Genomic DNA, 11,791 nt, shown 5'->3' with positions numbered 1-11,791 from the left:
GCTGGGCATTGATTTTTGTTATTTGGTTGCTTGGTTGCTTTGTTTCATGTGTATTGGAGACAAGAGCTTATGTAGCCCGGGCTGGCCTCAAACTCATATAGCCTAGGATGCCCTTGAACTCTTAAATCTTCTGCCTTGGTCTTTCAGAGAGTCATGATTATAGGTATAGGCCACCCGGCCTTGCTGAAGTATCGAATTTCATCTCTTTGGGGTGGTCTGGTCACTAGTCATCAAGGCTGACAAACTCTCTAGCTATAGAGAAATATTCCATCCAGGTACCGAACTATAACTTCAAAACAATGGGGCGTAGACTCAAAAGGTCCCCTGCCCTTCCTTGCTACCAGGAGACTTGTCATAATGTGGAACCATGTTCCCCGTGCCTACAGAAACAGGAGGGTTCCCCAGCTAGTGGCGGTGTTTCTTCTCCAGTATCTCTGCCCTACCACAGGTGGCCCAACCCAGAGGACATTTAGATGGAGCAGACCTAATCCTGCCAGGTCAAATTCAGATCAACAAATAAGGGTTGAGGACCATCCCCAAGGGCCAGGGAGTAAAATGGCTCAGTGAGCAAACAGACTGTGGCCGAGCCTCATGACCTGGATCTGCGCCCCAGGACCTACATAGTAGGAGAGAAACAATCCCTGCAAATTGTCCTCTGACCTCTACACAAATGCTATGGTTCATGCATGCACACCCCAGATAAAGAAGTAAATGATCTTCTCCAAGCTCTATGCTAAGAAATCTAGATTATTGTCCTCTCTCTCTCCTGTCAGGAGCCCACAGTCAGAATCTCAAGTAAGATGACAACTTGAAACACCTAACCTAGACTTCTCAGCAAAGTACAGAAGTGACTCCTTTGGAGGTCAGGGAAGGGACAAGAACTATGCCACTGTAGCCCGCCTGCTTCCTGGCCCAAAAGACAGGGATCACACAGCTCGCCCCATCGCCTCACAGGTGTCTGGGGATCTGATGACAGAGTTGTGGCCACTCCTCTCAGGAATGCTACATCATCTTCAACTGCCACACTCTCCCCTGTGACAGTTCAGCCAGTGGGAAAGGTCATTAGTGACATCACAGTTGATAGGGCAGATTTTAGGGGTTACAGTTGAGTAAGTCTGAGACTCAAAGCCAGGCAAGGAGCCCTCATCCTGGCTTCAGAGGGATATGGCATGGCCGGGCCCTAGGACTTAACTCTGTCCCTCCCCCTCAGGACCTTGACAGACAGGATCTGCTCTCAGGACACAGGGCGGAAGGACATAGAAGCCCCAAGTTCCCTCCAGAGGACCCTAGAGCTGAAATGGTTCTTTTTTTATTTTATCCACTTCCAAATACCCGTTTAAATCTCCAAATGTCAGTAGGAATCTCATGCTCCAAGGTCCGGTGACTTGTTCATTCTCCTGCCACTTCCTCGGTGTTATTTTTATCAGCTTCCAACTATGCAGACTGACAGCTCTAATTTCCAGTATAGCTCTCCTTGATGTCATCCACGTCCTAATAAGGACCACTCTGGCTGCTTTCTGGAGTTCTCATTCATAGCGTCTTTATTATCCTAGAGTTAAAACAATTCTATTCTTTGACTAAGTTCTTTGGAAATCTATGACACACACCTGAGTCATTCATTTTACAAGCATTTTTTTGACACAAACTTAGCCCGTGCCTGGCCCTGCTCCAGATGTTCACCCCAGCCTTTATCTCTGCAGCCGCCACTCCTCAGACCTCAACTAGGCAGGCCTGAGATGGCTGCCTTGTATCTTTGTCCCTAGATTGCGCGAAGCTTCCTGAGGGCAGAAGTTGTTCCACAGTCTGTCTCCAGGCCCTTCCAACCCTAGCCAGCATAACTCTCGCAGTAAGCCACCACAAGCCGTCCTTCCCACGGCTGGAAACAGTGGCCCAAACCTGCAGAAACCCTGATAAGGGCAAGGATGGACACCTAACTTCCCAAAGTCTGGATCTGTCTGTGCCCTGTGCGGCCTAAGCCTGCAGTCACAGCTATAGATTTAAAGCTAGGACGAGGTCAAAGTCAGGCTTGCACCCATTCAGTTGTGACCTTAGGACCACATAAAATAGGAGTTTGGTAGGTAGATGTGTCGTGGGCTGGGGCAGTAACTTCAGGAAAATACAGCCGTCCACGGTCATCCACTGATTTAAAAGTAACCCCAAATAAATCCATTTTACTCGCCAAAGTGGGATTGAACGAGTCATCGCTTGGGTTGCTGATGCCATCCCAGTTTGGGAGCACATATTAATTTTACTCTTCCCCAAAAAAATCACATAAGAGCTCTCCTATAGATGCAAGAATGAGAGAAAAAGGAATGAGTGACCTCCCTCCCCAGCCACTGTCTCCAAGCCCCAAAGTTGTGTGGAGGTAGGGTGTGTAGGGTCTACTTTTAAGTCCCCAGAGCTTAGCCAATTCCTTCACATGAAAGCCTATAGTCAGTGCAGGGTGGAAAGGGATGCTTTCCCTGTCTAAGCAAACACATTTCTTACCTATTCAGCTAGCAGTCCTCGAAAAGACACAGCATGCCCTGCTCCTTGGGTGAGCCTCCATCCTCCCTCCTGCCTCCTCGATCCTCCCAGAGACTCAGCGAGAGGTTGACCAAGAGCTCTAGCCTTCCATGGCTACAGCGAAACTAAACCCCGATCTGGGTTTGCCTCATTCTTCTCTGTTAGCTGAGATCTTGGGGAGGGGGGAGCCCCAGCTTCAGAAAACAACAACACAGGAGAGCAAGCATTGTGGGTATCCAGAACCATTCCTTTTTCACTTGCAGACTAGATGCCATAGGAACAAAAAAAGATGGCCAACCCCAGCAGCTGTAGAGGTAGACTAAGGCTAAAGGTGGGTGGAGATGAACAGGTTGAGTCCTGGGTCACCCAAGAGATTAGAGTGCCTGGGGCCTGGGAACCGCTGCCCTCACAGCTCTAGAGGAAGTGTTCACCAATGAGACCTCATCCAGAGCCCAGGCAGGCCCTGGGGGAGAGCCTTCTCTCACCCACTTTCTCCGGGCCAGTGCAGATCTAAGGGAAACACAGAAGAAGCGTGTCCTTGGGTTTGGGGAACTCCAGCCCCAGTGGAGGAGAACCTTGCAGAGACAGAAAGAGACAAACTAGAGGTGCCCGACCGACATCGCCATCACAGCAGCGCCCGCGGTGCAGCCGGGAAGCCTGTCACAGAGGGTTTCCTGGAGAAGGGGAGGCCAAGTCCAAGGAGGGTACTAGAGGTAGGAAAGAAGATGGAATGGGAAGGAACTGCTCAGCCCAGACTGCCCATCGCTAGGCAGGGTTTTGAAAAATTAAGAACAAGGAAAGCTAAGATGCTGTAATATGTGGTCCCTGGAACGTCCACCAGGATACAGCCAAGAACACAGACCACGTGCCATTCAGTTCTACAGCCTGGTACCCACTGGGGAGCCCAGCATTCTCTTGGCACTTGCCAAATTCTGGAAGAATGAACAGACAGACAAATGGTGGTAGCAAGGGAGCGTAGCTGCTAGGAGGCACAGAGAGAGATGTCATGGTGTATGTCTGGTGAGGAGGAAAGAGAGGAAGCGGGTAAATAGGATCCTTGTCTTCAGGGCTCCAGCCTGGAATAGAAGGCAGGAATCCATGCCACAGTCACTGTGTGCCAAGTCCTCTATCATGGATGCTTTGTGAGACCTCAGCAGAGTCATGCTCCTGAGTGTTGATGGCACCGCAGGTCAAGTACCTGGCACAGATAGCAGGGGCTGGGGGTGCGGAAGCTAAAGATCCCTCTGCTGTCCATCTGTGGTGCAGGAGAATTGTCTGTATTCTGTCAATCATGTATTTTAATAAAACGCTGATTGGCCTGGCAGGAAGTATAGGCAGGTCAACCAGACAGGAAGTAGTGGTGATACAATGAGAACAGGAGAATTCTGGGAAGCAGGAAGCTTCCTCTGCCACTCCTGCACAGACCACCAGAGAAGCAACATGTAACTTGCCCAGCTGAAAAAGGTACCAAGCCATATGGCTAACGTAGATCAGAATAATGGGTTAAGATAAGTCATAAGAACTAATAAGTAGCCTGACTTAATGGGCCAATCAGTTTTATAACTTATAGAGATCTCTGTGTGATTGATTTTCTTTGGGATATGCCGGTTGTGGGGTACCGGGCGGGAACAGATACCCCAACAAGACGGCCCTCATGTTACACATCTGTGTTCTTAGCTGGGGCCTTGACTATTCTAGGAACCACGCTGACACAGCAGATTGACAGGGGACATCCTGGAGGCTTTGTGAGTCCTTCAGAGACCAATGGCAGGAGGGAGCAAGGAGAGAGGAGGGTGGTGGGTAAGCTGTGTATCTCACGCACTGCAGAGGATGGTGGGGAAGCTGTGTATCTCACCCCTGCAGCATCCATGGCTGTGAGGGTGGTGGGTAAGCTGTGGATCTCACCCCTGCAGCATCCATGGCTGAGGGTGGTGGGTAAACTGTGGATCTCACCCCTGCAGCATCCATGGCTGAGGGTGGTGGGTAAACTGTGGATCTCACCCCTGCAGCATCCATAGCTCCGTGGCTGAGGGTGGTGAGTAAGCTGTGTATCTCACCCCTGCAGCATCCATGGCTGTGAGGGTGGTGGGTAAGCTGTGGATCTCACCCCTGCAGCATCCATGGCTGTGAGGGTGGTGGGTAAACTGTGGATCTCACCCCTGCAGCATCCATGGCTGAGGGTGGTGGGTAAGCTGTGGATCTCACCCCTGCAGCATCCATGGCTCCGTGGCTGAGGGTGGTGGGTAAGCTGTGTATCTCACCCCTGCAGCATCCGTGGCTGTGAGGGTGGTGGGTAAGCTGTGTATCTCACCCCTGCAGCATCCATGGCTGAGGGTAGTGGGTAAGCTGTGTATCTCACGCACTGCAGTATCCATGGCTGAGGGTGGTGGGTAAGCTGTGTATCTCACCCCTGCAGCATCCATGGCTGAGGGTGGTGGGTAAGCTGTGGATCTCACCCCTGCAGCATCCGTGGCTGAGGGTGGTGGGTAAGCTGTGTATCTCATCCCTGCAGCATCCGTGGCTGTGAGGGTTATTCTGTGGTCCAGGCTCTCTCACAGGAGTTTTCACTGAGTACAGGCAGGAAAGGGTTCATCACAAACCCCTTCTCAAACTTCACTCATTACTATTTAATCTTCTTATTCTCGAAATAGTCCATGTTTGAGGTACTGTGTCTTTAACATACCACTCGGCCTCATGATGTCAATTGCCCAATCCCCTGGGCAGCACACCCCTCCCGAGGGGACGAGGATCTGCAGAGCTGCCCTGCCTGGCCCTGGCGGAACTACACTTGCATAGTTGATTTGTTGTGAAGCTTTTAAAAATTGAGACATGGGGGCTGGAGAGACAGCTCCGTGATTCAGAGCACTGCTGCTCTGGCAGAGGACTCGGGTTTGATACCCAGCACCCACACAGCGGCTCACACCTGTCTGTAACTTCAGTTCTAAGGGAACATGACATACCCTTCTGGCCTCTATGATGCACAGACGCACATGCAGGCAAGACACCCATACAAATCAAATTAAAATAAATCTTTTTGTTTAAGTCGACGCATGAGAAAAGAATTTAGCATGTGTCTGGCACACAATGGCTCTCTAAGAATGCTGCTAACAACCAACACAAGCTTTGGCCAGCTGTCCCAGAATCCCTAGTGCAGATGAGATGGTGTTCTATCTGGCCCCAGTGGCCTAACTTGGAGTGACTGAGCCCTATCTGTTCATCCTTGGACATGTGTTTAGAGGAAGCTGGGGATTAGAGAAGGGACCCAGCCCTTCCTCTTTCCTCTGTAGCTGATGCCCAGGCTGCTTCCCAGTAAGAGAAGGCTGGACCGGCCCAGACAGTCAGCACTGCAGCCACCACTGCCCTCTCCTGTCAGAGGCAAGAACATCATGTCCCTGGAACCTCTAAAAATGGGGCAGTAGGATGTGTTAGAAGAGCTAAATGCCAGCCCCACTTGGCAACAATTTCAGACCTCAGATCTGGAACCTCAGGACCTAAACCCCCTCCTCCCTGCCCTGTTCCCTCCCCAACACCATCTATGAGAGACTGCCGTGTGCCCAGGCCTTATACTGGCTGCAGTGGCAGCTCACCTGGCACTCTCCCCAGTACCTGGCCTTCCTCAGTGTCCGGTCTAGGACAACAACACCTCCCCATTCCGACATCCCCTCCAGGAGACCATCTCCCCCCCCAACTCTGCTGTCCCTTTCCATCTCTGGGTTGTGCTCCCAGAGCACAGCACAGCCTCTCTCACACTGCAGATGGTGTCCAGACACCAGGCTAGACTGGATTTGATGACCACTCCACAGGAAGGAATTCACAAAGCCTCTGGCTGAAGAGTCATAGGCCCTCGTGGGGAAAAGCACGGTTGTTGGTTTGCTAAATGAACATTCTGTGTCCAAAACAAGGTCTTTTGAAGAACTATGTCTGTGCACGTAGACTAGTCGGGGAAGCTTCTTTTTGCAGTGGGCAGCAGTGACAGAATGTAGATTCGTACCTTGTCAAGAACAGAGAGGGTAATGACTATTAAGCCCATACACAGATGGGACACCTGTATTATCCCTTCCGAAGCTCAAGGGACATCTCAGAAAGGAGCGGAAGGAATGTAAGCCCCTGGGGAAGGCGCGGAGGTGGGAGGCAGTGAGGAATTCTGGGCAGAACATGGCTGTAGTGCTCGTAACTCACAGCAGCAGTGACTTGCACTCATCAGCATAGGCTTGGGCCCCTCAAAATCCTGTCATAGATGGCAGTGTGCACCCTTGATCTCAGCACTCAGGAGGAAGAAGCAGGAAGGTCCCTTTGTGTTTGAGGCCAGATTGGTCTACATAGTGAGTTCCAGGCCAGCCAAAGCTACAAAACTACATAGGGAGACCTTGTCAAAAAAAAAAAAAAAAAAGGGGAAAAAAGGAGGGGAAAGTAGAGTCTCCTCCCTCCCAGTGAGGGAGAGAGCCGCATTTTCTTCAGAGGTGAAGTCACTGGTAAGCGTCTTGTGCTCCTATTAACAAATGTCACCCGTGAAACTATTTAGGTCACCCCCCAAAAAAAAAGCTTGAAGGTGGCATGGGAGCTACTTAAGAAGGAAAATGCGGTCGGGGGGGGGGGCACAGATGATGGAAAGGGCAGTGGATAGAACCAAAGTCAGTACATGTGAGGATGTATCAAACCAAATCAATACATGTGAAGATGTATTATAACCAAAATCAATACATGTGAGAATGTATCATAATCAAAATCAATACATGTGAAGATGTACCATAACCAAAGTCAATACACATGAAGATGTATCAAATTAAATCAATACATGTGAGGATGTATCAAACCAAAGTCAATACATGTGAAGATGTATCAAACCAAAGTCAATACATGTGAGGATGTATCATAACCAAATCAATACATGTGAAAATGTACCATAACCAAAGTCAATACATGTGAAGATGTATCAAATTAAATCAATACATGTGAGGATGTATCAAACCAAATCAATACATGTGAAAATATATCAAACCAAAGTCAATACATGTGAAGATATATCATAACCAAAGTCAATACATGTGAAGATATATCATAACCAAAGTCAATACATGTGAAGATATGTCATAACCAAATCAATACATGTGAAGATTATCATAACCAAATTAATACATGTGAAAATGTATCAAACCCATTCTTGTGTGTAATTAGTATGGGCTAAGAAAAACGTTTCTAAAGAGAAGCCACACTGGGGATTTCCAACAGAGAAATGTGATGCAGGGATTGATGAACAGTGAGCCACCTGTCACTTTCTGGGGACTAAGAGGCACAGAAAAGAAGGTCCGCCCTAGGACTGAAGGGGGCGGGCTCAATGAAACCCTGGAGAAGGGAGAGACCACGGTGCCACTTCTGGAATTTGAGGGCAGAGAACTAGGCAGACACAATCTCTTCCTTCCATTTGGGAACAGTTGAGCATCAAAGGCTGGGAGGCATTCTGACAAGGAGTCCAACTCCATATGGGCCTGCAGAGGGGGCAGTTGGCTGAATGGCTGCCCTAGGTAGAATTGTGTGGTGCCTACACATCCCCTGACAGCCTCTGCTCAGAGACAAAAGCTCACTGGCCTCCTTCCATTCAGTGTGTCTACTAGGATGTGAGTCTGGTGGCTGTTACAATAGCCACTCAGCTTCTGCCCTAAGGAAAGCAAACAGAGCCAGGATACAGATGTTCCCAATTCCCAGACCGTGTGTGTGTGTGTGTGTGTGTGTGTGTGTGTGTGTGTGTGTGTGCAAGTACCCTTCAAGAGCGCATGTGTAAAGAGAGTGGTACACTCAATCCTCACAAGTATTGTGATGCCTGCCATGTGCCATATATACTCTGTATAACAGCAAGGAGATCAGCCCAAATTCCTACCTACACAGGGAAGAGACAGACAGAAGAAGAAGGATTAGTATAAGAATACGTCTGTCGAAGGCAAGACGGATGGAGGAATGAGAAATGCTGGGAGCGGGGTCGGTCTGTAGGGAGGTCAGGGAAGGGCACATGCCACTGAAAACACAAGCAGGAAAAAGAAGCTGTGTGGAAACCTAGGAAGAGCAACCGAGACAGAGGGAACCGCAGGGGCCAAAGCCCTGATGCGGTGTGCAGAGCGGGCGAGGAGGATGGGGCCAGAGGCCAGGCAGGGTCCACCTTCTGGCCAGTGGCTGGCCTTTGACTGACTGGGTGAGACAGGACTTGAGGGCTCAGGGGCTCAAAGCAGAAGGAGGCAGGAGCCAATCTCTGTGGTGAAGACCAGTCGTACCACAGGGCTCCTCAGGACCCTCAGGTGTTACTCTCGTCAGATGCCACCTCAGGCGACTTGCAAGGCCTTCTATTTCCCTTTCCCAGGCCTTTGCTGACCTTGTACTTACTGGGTGTCATTGAATATCCACTGAAGAAATAGCTGACGAACCAGAGTGTTCCAGGGTGACCTCATGTGCTGGGGTCTAGAAAGACACTCCTCTGTTCTGCAGAGGGTCACCCTGAGGCAGAAGCAGGGTCAGACGGAACTCCTTCCTTGCCACTGAACTCTCCTTATGGTTACAGAGGTTCAGCTCACTCTGCTTCATAGAGGGACTGGCAAGTTCGTCACTCTCACCTCCATAGAGCTTACCCAGGGACCTAAACATCAACTCACATCCCTCTCAGAGCAGGACGGACTGTCCCTTGGCAGGACAGGGAGCTAGTAGCAAAGTGTGTACTCCCCCATCACACACACACACACACACACACATGCACACATCACACGCACCACACACATGCATACAACGCGCACACACACAAGCATGCACATGCACACGCACACGCACACACCAGCCGTGACCCTCCCTGCACTTGAATCCTACCCACCTCTGAAGCTGTTTCCACAATCTGTGGGCTCCAAGCGCCCCCTGCTGACCATTGTCCCATATGCACTGGCACAACAGACAGAGCCCATACTTGCTGCCTAGGGACTGAGACTATCTGAGACTATCTGTACCTCAGGCCTTCTCCCTATTTCTGTGAACCACAGTGGAGGCTGAGTACCGTTTGGGGTCCCCTTCTCCCTTTCATCCCCTCCAGGACAGAGGAGGATTGTCTGGCAGAGCCGGCAGGTGTCCTGATCCTGGGTCCCCCTGCAGGGTCACTGGAGCATTGTCCCAGGTTCTGGAGGCTGGGCCCCGAAAGAGAGGTAGAGCCAGCAGATTCCAGGCTCCTTGATGGAGTCCACAGTGGATCTCTGCCCCTGGTTAGAGGGCGAGAAATCCCATTCCTACTATCCCTCTATCCCCCTCATCTGTCCTTTCTTGCCCAACCCCATTCCTGCCACGCTGCTCACTCTCAAAGGCCCCTGTGGCATCCATGAGGCCATCACACATGCCATTTGGCACCAGCCTGGTAGCCCTGACACGAAAACATATTAACATATTCCTCTTGTATACAAAGCCAAGAAGGGAGAGAGGGTACATGGGCTGACAGCTCAGCACTTTGAGAGAACCACATGGCACAGACACACATGGCACAGACTTGCACTGTTGAATGCAGGTATGCATTGCACACATGTGTTCTCACACATGGATACACATGCATATACAACCACACACATGTGACCTCTGTGGATCATGTAAGTGTACACATCCTATAGACACAGACCACCAACAAGGCCCCCAACTCAACATGTGCACACAGGCTTTGGTCACTGCTCACACGTACACACCCCAGAAGCACCGGGCTGAGAGGATTCCACTGTGACGCCCTGTGACACCCTGTGACGCCCTGTGCTCCGCAGTGGCACGACTTCCCACCTGTGAGAGTGAGTACCCGGGGCTCCTGGATCCGGGGCTGTAGGAACTGAGGGGGACAATGTATGGGGGAGACCAGGCGGCCTCAGGGCCTATGTGTGACAGGGATCGGGAAGGAACATGAAAGGTTCCCCATCTATGACTTGAAACACCGTGGCCTCAGCACAGGCACACACATGAACAACAGCACGCACACATTCAGGGAGAACGTGTGTGTTTCACTGTTTATAGAGGCTGCTTAGCTACGGCTGAGCCCGGAGCCTGGAGCCTGACCCTCTGCTGCCTGTTGGGACAAGACCTGGCTGGGTTTCTGCATTCCTGCTGCCTTCCACTTCCTCTTGGTCACAGACACTGGGTGCAAACTAAACAGCTTGGGGACCATTTAACCCATAGGCCACAAAGGCTTCACTTTGATACTCTGGGAGTCTTCCCCTGAAACTTGGGGAGCCTAGGGTTCTGAGGGTTCTCTGGCCCGCTCCCCAATTCCATGTCTGCTAAAGCCACATCTGCTAAGACCACAGCTCCGGCAAGGCAGTTGGCCTCTGGCCTCCCCTTGTTCTATTGGAAAGTGTCTCTTCCTAGGACTCTAAATCCCTTGACAAAACCTCCACCTAATGGACCACCCCCAGGGAAAGGAATTCTCTGTCCTGTGTTGAGGGGAAAAGCCACTGCTCCGGGACTAACAAAGTCTCAGGGCCATCAGACCAGCCACAAGGCCTGCAAGGTTTCAAGGCCACCCCTGGATGCATCTACTTCAGTCACAATGCTCCCAACCCGAGAGGCTCCAACAACTTGTCAGGGCCCTCTCCTTATACTCTACAGGCAGTGACAGGAACTGACGCCATGTCCAGCAGACATGTCATGCCTAACCCCCTTTTGCTTCTCCTCTGAGGTAAACTAGCCACAATGTAGCCAGTGTCACCCTAATTGGGCCCATCTTTTCCATCCCCCCTAAAACTGGTCAGGGTCACCTCACCTTAACTGTGAGGTACAGACCTCCTCGAGGAGGTAACATCCCAGAACCATGATTGTAACCTATGGTCGTTCATCTTAAAAGAGAATCTCAAGGCCAGGCAGAGAAAGAGCCTTGCTCTAAGCCCACAGCTGGCCCACTGAAGGGTCCCTGGCAAACCCCCTTTGGCAGGCAGGGCAGACCACTCCCTCTGAGCTATGTTCTGTACACTGCCCAGCAGGTGAGGAAATGGGGGCGAGGGGGACATGTACCCCAAACCCATGGAACTCCCTCTACTGGGAGGAGCAGCTGAAGGAAACTTCTCCCCAGGGTCCCTTCGGAAACTTCCTGGCAGGACAGCAGATCAGGGAGAGCGTTGTTCCAGCCAAGCATGGACCCGGGAATGAGGGAGCCGAATACACCTACACCGCCTTCCCGTGAGAGACGGATGGGAAAGAGCACTGGCCTGGACCTGGTTCAGCAGCCTTAGTTCTGCTTCTGTCAATAACTGGAGGAATTCCAGCCTCAGTTTACCCAGCTGTCAAATGAAAC

The sequence above is a fragment of the Myodes glareolus genome, chromosome 19 (genome assembly GCF_982192425.1).
Source record: "Myodes glareolus chromosome 19, mMyoGla1.1, whole genome shotgun sequence".
Classification (NCBI taxonomy): Eukaryota; Metazoa; Chordata; class Mammalia; order Rodentia; family Cricetidae; genus Myodes; species Myodes glareolus.
This window is presented reverse-complemented; position numbering follows the sequence as displayed.